Here is a 9,146-nt window from a genome sequence, read left to right on the forward strand (position 1 = left end):
CTATTCATATTTTTGTTACATCAGATGTTAGTGTGCCTGTTTTTCTTTTTTCCTTTTTTTTTTTTAAATTTGGGACAAGAGGAAGCTTTATTCCCTAGGATGCAAAAAAGTAATTTAAACTTTTGCTCAGCTGGTAGCCATGTAATCCATCTTATTTTCCTGTCAGGTTTTATAATGAAGTCAAAAGGAATCCTAAACTGGTGACATAATAATCTAATGCTGTGTAGTAATAATGATTAGGCTGGATCCAAAAATACATTTTCACTGCATACTAAAATTGAAGAAATAGAGAAATTTCAATTATCATCATCATAGTAGTATCCCACAGCAACAATAATAAGAATATCTGATCAGAGAAGAAAGAAGTACATTTTTAGCTACTTAAATCATAACCAAGACTCAGTGAAAAGGCTGAAAAAATTGAATATATTGAAAAGTATCTTTCAATAAAATACCAGTTTCCTATGGTTGAATTGCTGGATGTTTCATTAGTTGCATTTAAGAGGCCATAGGAAAAGCAGAGGAATCTAAAAGATGGAAGTCATTAGCAATACTAATATTATCACTGTTCTAAAATAACTTCCTATGTAGAGCTAAACTTTAGCATGCATCACATTTATTAGAGAATGATTCTATTGACACATTGCAGTATATGTAAACTGGCTGAATATGTGGTAAAATGATTTAAATATTAAGTGAGCTCACTCTTCCAAACGTTAGTTCAAAGACTGGTAGAATTGGAACCCCGCTCTAATCAGGCTTTCCCATTTCCTTCTCTCACAAGAAATAAAAGAAAAACAAAACCAAGTCAAATTAAGTTGTTAAATGGTTTAAGGATTTGATATCTTTTGCTGTTAATTTAAAAGGCTGAGCTGCAGCTCATTTCTTTTCATCTTTATAGCAAAGCAGAGAGTGACCCCAAGGGTCAGTGAGGATTATCTCTGTGTCTTTCCATTCCATCTTACGTTATTAGTTTATGCTGCAAATGAGAAACTGATGTCAGAAATACGCCAAACATTATTTATAAATATAGAAAAAGTCAGGGTGAAGCCTGATAGGTCTGTGGCTTAGCATGTAAAGGTCTCAACAGCAATTAGTAATTAAGATATGTCCACTGTAAGGTGGAACCTCTCATCTGAAGAACAGAAAATATTTTTTTGGAATGTTGATAGTTTACATGAAATACAACCCTGAAATGTCAAACACTAAGCATGAAATATATCAGAAATCCTATAATTTAAAAAAATATAATTATTAGAACAGTGTCTTAAGGTAAAGAGAGGTACTGAAGTCATTACTAGTCTTAAGTCGACTGAAATTTATTAGGAAGTTACTTTAAATTTTTCCATATACTTTGTTTGATTGACTTTAAAATAGTGGGTTTTTGCATTTTTTTTCATAATGAAGAGTTTTAATTGTACCAAAGTATTGTTAATGGTGTATATAAAAAGAGGTGAACTTTCTCCATTAATGAAAAGCCATGCTAGTCTTTTGAGGACTTTTAGTTAATTAGCATTAGGACAAATGTCATTTGATAAAACATTGTATTTTTACATTATCACAGTGGAGTGGAAACTACTCCTTATATTAATCATTGGAAGAACAATTAAAAACAACCAAGGCAGTATTTAAGATTCAAAATACTTCAAGTAGAAATTTACTGCTAAGAAAGTGTGAGGGCAAAATAGCTATGATGCAATGATATTTGGGGAGAAGAAATTGTTCTAGCATATCAAAATCCACTGAAATTTTACAGTGTTATTTGAAATCTCATGCCTTTGTATCAGAGACTTTATATAAAAGATGTGTATTCTTTTTTTTATGTTCATCATAAAAGATAGTGGAAAGACGTGAAATACAACAAATATGCTATGTTTAGGTGATATTCCTCTATACCATATTGCACTAATAAATCATAAAGAATGAAGGTCACACATTTGAATAGAGATGCACCATTTGTAGCACATCATACTTTTTAACCCAGCCTCTAATGAAGTCAGAAGTTAATGAAGTGCTGTGACACAGAGGACGCATGTGCACGCACAGATATTCTCACAAGGGCTGATCATTAAGGCTAATCAGTAAATCAGGAACGTCATATAACCCACTTTTATTAAAGCAAAGAAACACGGCGTTCTGACCCTTAGCATCAGAAAATAATGAAATAAAATTTAAAAAAAAAGAAGAAACAGATATCTCCAGCCAATCAAGTGACCAGGTCATTCATTCAAATTTCATTCCAGTGTGTTTCTCTCATCACTCCCATCTGTAGCCTAGATCCACCTGCACACAGAGTTACAGGTGCCTGTAGCATAACTGACTAGAAACCTTTGTTATGCTTTAAATACCATCTTGTGGAACACTTAGTGTATCATGTGCACAGAAATAATGTCAAACTTTGTAGATTTGTAAATTAATTTTGCTTTTACTTTGTTGTAATTATTCATTCTCTCCCCTTCCCTGTCTAGACGTGTTATCTCCAGTTCCTGTGCTGTAAACCAAGGAAAATCAAATATTCTAGGTTCAGATGCTCCAGGGATAGGAATGATCAGCTGGGAATGGGGACAGAGAGACAGAATTTCTTCACTCAGCTATGCTGCCAAAGCCAATGGCTCATGGCATTATACCTCACGTATTCCTGGGTGCTTCAATGCACGTTGCTCTTTCCAGCAAGGTTACAGTTGTTCCCCTGAACTTTTAGGATAATTTTATAAAATCTAGTAATCCAGTTTTATTTGACAACACTACTACAAGAAGTTAAGGCAGACATAAACCATCGAAATTAATAAAATAAAGTAGTTTAGTTTTGTTTTGTTTTCCAATGAAAACACATGGGAACAGGTAAAAAGAGATAAAAAGACAGGCATGTTTGAGCTTAGAAGATTCTGTGAAGTCCACTAGGAATTCACTAGGTAATTTCACTTGAGGAGTGTGACAATAAGTGAATAAGTGAACACTATTAAAATTGTAAAATATATTTTAGCCTGAGATACTATAGACTTAATTGGCAGAGACATAAGTGAGGACTGGCAGAAGGAGGCAGTGGGTCATCAGTATCTCAGCATTTAACTTTCAGGTGTCCCTTCAAGTGTGTTTATTAAAACCAAAGGTCATGTATACTGTCAAAAGGAAAATATGGTTAAAACATCCAGCATGAAATCTACAGCTACATGAAAGTTCAGTTTGGAGGTGGGAATTTTTCTAAGTGCTGGTTATTTATCCAGGAATTTGGACAGTTTACTCAAATTATACATTATTCCCAGGGTAACTCTTTAGAGGATTTGGACTTTGATGATCCTAGTGGCCACCTTCCAACTCTGGATATTCTATGATTCTATGAAAATTATGAAGAGAACAATAGGAACAAATGAAAATCAGTTGTTTGTAGTTCAAATATCACTCTGTATCAGAGTGATGGAATTTAGTTGTTTGTAGTTTAAATAACACTTAAGATAAAAAATGTCTTCAATACACACCCAAATGTCTCTCAATGTTGCTTGAAAAAGAGCAAAGTGGAGTAGGCCTTTCCCTGTCCCTCAGGATTTAAGTGAGCTCCTGAGGAGTCAGCATTAGCACTATATGGGAACATATTGGTAACAATAAAGTGAGACAAGAACAGCTAATCAGTAGTATACAGTGCTGTACAAATTGCCACCTTACAAGGGAGGCTGAAGAGCTCTCCCAGAGTAGATGATTTATCAGATTACATCTCATTGCCTGTTACACACATTGGTTTATACAGCATGTTTCTTTAAATTCCTTGTATCACTGTAGTGAAGAGATATCTCTTTACTCTGGCAAGCTGTACTGAAAGTACATCAAAAGCATTGGTGAGTTCATTGAGACTAAGTTGGAGGGTTGATATTTTTAAAGGACTTAGACAATGGGCATACTGAGCATACAGTCACCCCAGGACAGCTTTGTAGCTCTAGTATGTGTTGGTTTAGTCTTTGAAGCTCCTACTTCTTTGCAAAGCAGACTATAAGTCTTCCCCATAGTCAGAGAAAGAACAGTTTGTAGAATCTCAAGTGTTGTTCATTTGGGTCCTCTCCTAGCCAAAGCAATCCCAAAATTTTGGAGGAGTGATTGATAAAGAAAGAATTTGCACTCTGTGTGAATACAAGATTCCTTGCCCTTCAAGATGCCTAATAAGAATTGCTAGATTAAATGTCTACAAGGAGATGGTGGCACAAGCAATTTGTTATGACAGAAAAGTTTAATCCAAAGCTCAGGATATAAAGATGCACAGAATTAAAACAGTTTCTGGAAGATCACATTTGAAATGGACTGTATTATGACTTAGCTATTATATCAAGAAAAATAATGAGGGCTCTTATATTATGCTATAAGTACATCCACATTTGCTGGAAGAACCCGGCTTCTTGCCTCATTCATTATGTCACAGAGAGCACCATAAGCACCTCTGGCACCTCTGTGTGTCACAGTCTCTTCTAAATGGAGGAAAGAAGACTTCTAGGAAAGTTTTTGTGAAGTCTTCTTGTATTCATTACAATGTAATTTTTCTCTGTGTACAAATGTTTTAAATAAAAAATAGTTATTTAAAATGAAAAAAATAATCACAGTGCTACATTTCAAACTGATCAAGCTTCTATCTAGTCAATCGAATGGATTTTTGAAATTTTTTGATCAGTTTGATTCTTGGAATTGAACCTAGATCACTAAGTATTCACAGCTGGTTGAAAAGCAGTTAGCTATCAACTAATAAATAAAAGCACTGTGGAGCAAGACTAAAAACAGTAAGTTTGAAACCATGCATCACAACTGCTCAACACACAGAACAATATTCACTTTGCTTGTCACTGCATGCGTATGCACTGCACAGAAAAGAACATACAGATTGTCATTCACACCTATATTCACTTCCCCATACGTAGCACATACAGTATAGTCCTCAAAAAGTTTCTGAATTTATTTAACATGTAAGGTTTTTCCTGTGTGAATCTGTTTGCAAGTTGTGAGCTGTGTGTATTGATGAATGCAATAAATTCAGACTAGATGCTGTTGTGCTATCAAACCATTAAGCCTTTGTCGGACTTGAATCCTTTCCAGACAGCACTCAGGCACATTTCAGAGGACTGAATAATTCAGAAAATGTTACCAAGAGTCAATATGGATGATACTACTTTGCTTTTTTAAGATTATGAGACTTCAACCATATGGATATGAGCCATTCTGTGTCACATGCTCCTGAGGATCAGAGGACAGACACCCAATCATTTTATTTACAAGCACAGACACAGCCCTTTGGAACAGTACTAAATATAGAAACAAAAACAAAATATCATCCACTTCTAAAGTGGGTAGTCTGACTCCTCTTCATTTTGCTCATTGGCAAGTGACTGCTTCAGAATTCCTTTACTGCCAGTGAGGAAGTGACTAAGAATCTGCCTAGTGGTCAGCACATAAGCCTTGTGCACTTCTCTGTTTGTCTCTGCAATTCTCACTCTGTAAAATCATTTCTCTTCTGGTCTATCACAGACTGAAGAAAAGATCAAATCCTAATTTTGCTGTTAAGGAGAGATAGGCTTTTACCTGAGGTCTTGATGAACTTGTTAGAGGATGCTGTATTTTTATGTCAGAAATGCTCCAGAAAATGATCCATGCAACATAATTCTACTTGTCAATAAAATGTAGAACACAAAGATGTATGTGGCTATTGCTTGTTTAATTAAATGTATAAGACACTGCATTATTTTCTCATTAGAACAGTGATCTAAGGTGAAATTCTACTCAATTACATGCTCTAATAAAATAGAGAGCAACAATAAAAGACAGATTCTACTTAGATACATCCAAACCAAAATCATACATAGTGGCAATAAAACAATGTTGATACCAGACTGGCAGGTATTTAAATTTTGAACCACAGAAGTCACAATTTTTTTCCCTGAATTCATTTAAATATTCTAAATGTCATAAACAAAAGTCCATACCTCTTCAATTAAATATATATATATATATATTCATATGTATTGTTTTCAGAGAGCAGTTGAAATCTTTCATAGGTACCACATAATATTACATTACAGGAACACTATGTGTCTTTTTTAGCACTCATTTTTGGAACATGATGTAATTTTGTTTACAAAAATTACTTGCACGCATTCCATTGATTGAAAAAAAAAGCATGGTTTTTGTTTTTAATTAGCCTCTCAGGGTCATTGGATTTTGCTTTCGTTTTGAAGGATGTAACAGTTTTATTAAAAGAATAAGTAATAAGGTCCAAATAATGTATCATCATATCAACCTTTCAGGGCACAAAAACTACAGTTCTTACTGAAACTGCTCAAACTACAAAGCTGTCTCTTGAGCATGACAGAGGCACAAAAGAGAATTTTAAGCACCTGTGTTTGCAGTAACAATTCTCAAGGAGAAAGTTGCATTCTGACTCTGAAAGTCTCAGAAACATTTGATTAAGATAGGAACGAGTCCCTCCCTCCTGTCTGCCAGAGAGTAGTACAGCTAAAGGTCTGGGCATGCAGAAGGTATACCTGGAGATATATGAAATAACTCTAGCTTGTTTTTACTTCTCACTCCTCATTTAATGATATTTTTTACAATATAAAGAAAAAACAATATGATATATGAAATACTACTCTATAGAATAAATATATTTCTCAAAATAATGGAGTTTTTTTTTTAAACAACTTATATGTGTAGCCATTATGATTCCTCAGATCTTTTCTTTCCTAAATTAGCATCTTTTGGGTCTGATTTTGTTGGAAACAGTGTGGGGACATTTTACATGGCAAATTTTATTAAACTCCGTGCCTTGAAAGTGTTAGTATTTTCTGAAGTATGGGAAAAAATATTCCCATAACTGTACAGAAAGTCGTCCATAATGATGATCAGAATGATTAAACAACGTATATGCAGGGAATACGGATTTTGAAATATTATTCTCTATTATATTGGGGAATTCTATGACTTTCCATGTAATATTATTTATTCAGAGTATTAGGAAAAAAATTACAAGGTAGTCTATATTTTATCTTTTGGGCATTTAAAGTGTGTCCAGTCATCAGGAGAAAGCCCAATTGGTTTCATGATTTATCAGCCTCTGTATTTCAGTCACATACCCACAAGACAATAGCATGACTTGAAATTTGCACAGGCTGTCTATATATTATGCTGCTGTGAATAAATTTATATTTTAGGAAAGTATATACTCCTACTTGCATTTAAAACAGAGACAAAACTCATACTGATTTCCATGAGAAACAAACTTGGATCAATGACTAAGATTTTCAATACCTTAATTTAAGTTTCTAAAACCAATATTCAGTCATATAAAGAAACTGCCTGATTTTCAGAACTACAGAGTTCCAGAAACCACTTGTTGAGATTTAAGGTTTTGTGAGCTCATTTTTTTTTTAATAAAACAGGTCATGTATTTGTGTATTTAGGGGTGGACTTTAAGGATCTAAATTTAGGCTCCTATTTTAAAAATTCTTGGGCTAGAAGTTTGGGAGATATTTTGTTTCACACATTATTGATACAATGGTTCAGGAGGTGAGATGAATTTTATATCCTACATTACAGCCCTAGTTGTCCACAATGGTTTTTTTTCAATTGTGTCTGCCAAATATATTTACTTGTGTCTGGCTTTAGTACAAGTTATTCAGGTCATAATTCTACAATAAATTATTAAAAATAATGGTGCATTTTCATATTTAAAAAATACATTTCAATATTAACTATATCAGCTTTTATACCTGCACATGCTCTGAGGAGTTTTGCTCCTCTAGTGTTCCCATACATGTATATCATTACTCACAGGTTTCATTCTCTACACATACACCTCACTCTTTATATCTAAATGAATATTAATATTGAAAACCATATTGGGATTGATACAGAGAAAATTACAAGAATTTTATCAAAAATGTGTAATATTAATATATGTTATATTCTGTAAAAGGTGCTCCTTCCTGTCTTTCAGATGGAAAATCTTAAGGAATCAAAAAGAAGTAAAACTGTATACAAATATAGACCAGAAATACCTTAAAAATATAAAATTATGAGGTACTATAGTGAAAGTATGTGAATGTTTGGACAAATCACAGAATCAAAGAATCAGCTGAGTTGAAAAGGACCCACAAGGATCATTGAGTCCAACTCCTGACCCATGAGTCACACCATGTGCCCAAGAGCACTGTCCAAACACTTCTTGAACTCTGTCAGGTTGGTGCTCTGACCACTCCCCTGAGGAGCCTCTTCTAGTGCCCAACCACCCCCTGGGGGAAGAACTTTTCCTGATATCCAATCTAAACCTCCCCAGGCCTAACTTCAGGCCATTCCCTCAGGTCCTGTCACTGGTCCTGTCACAGAGAAGAGATCAGTGCCTGCTGCTCCTCTTTCCCTCACAGGGAAGTTATAACTTCAATGAGGTTTCTCCTCAGTCTCCTCCAGGCAGCACAGACCAAATGACCTCAGCTACTCCTCATACAGCTTCTCCCTTACCATCTTCATAGCCCTTCTTTGGATACTCTCAAATAGTTTAATAAGTCTAATAGTTCAACAATAATATCTTTCTTAGATTGTGGTGCCCAAAACTGCCCCCAGCACTTGAGGAGAGGCTGCACTAGTACAAAACTGGAGCAGGACAATCCCCTCCCTTGACTAGCTGGTGACCCACCCCAGAACACACTGCTGACTCATGTTCAACTTTTGGTCAGCCAGGATCCCCAGTTTCCTTTCTGCAGCATGGCTTTTGTTATTAATTATAGAAATTTGCAATTATAAATATACAAATAAATGTGTTCCAGTTGCTGTCCTCGGTTTTTTAGATTTTTGCCTTCTGACTAGAAAATTTTTAAGCCAAATTTCTACCAGTGATGAGTTTAGCCATCTTTAAATATGACAAAGTGATGCAGGAAGAATAAGAACCTGGGAGCCTAAGAATCTGTGTTCTGAGACACAACATTTTGGAAAAAATAAAAAAAACCCCACTTTATTGTGAAGAACAAAGAAATGTGTAAATTAGCACAGAATTTTATACTTCACAATCCCTCACATTTCACATTTTATTTGTAATAGCATTTTTAATGATGAGTCCTTATTTGCAGAGACAGAGTTTGTATATGTGTAGTAAGCTGGCTTATTTCATAAGAATATATTGAATA

The sequence above is a fragment of the Molothrus ater genome, chromosome 1, assembly GCF_012460135.2.
Source record: "Molothrus ater isolate BHLD 08-10-18 breed brown headed cowbird chromosome 1, BPBGC_Mater_1.1, whole genome shotgun sequence".
Classification (NCBI taxonomy): Eukaryota; Metazoa; Chordata; class Aves; order Passeriformes; family Icteridae; genus Molothrus; species Molothrus ater.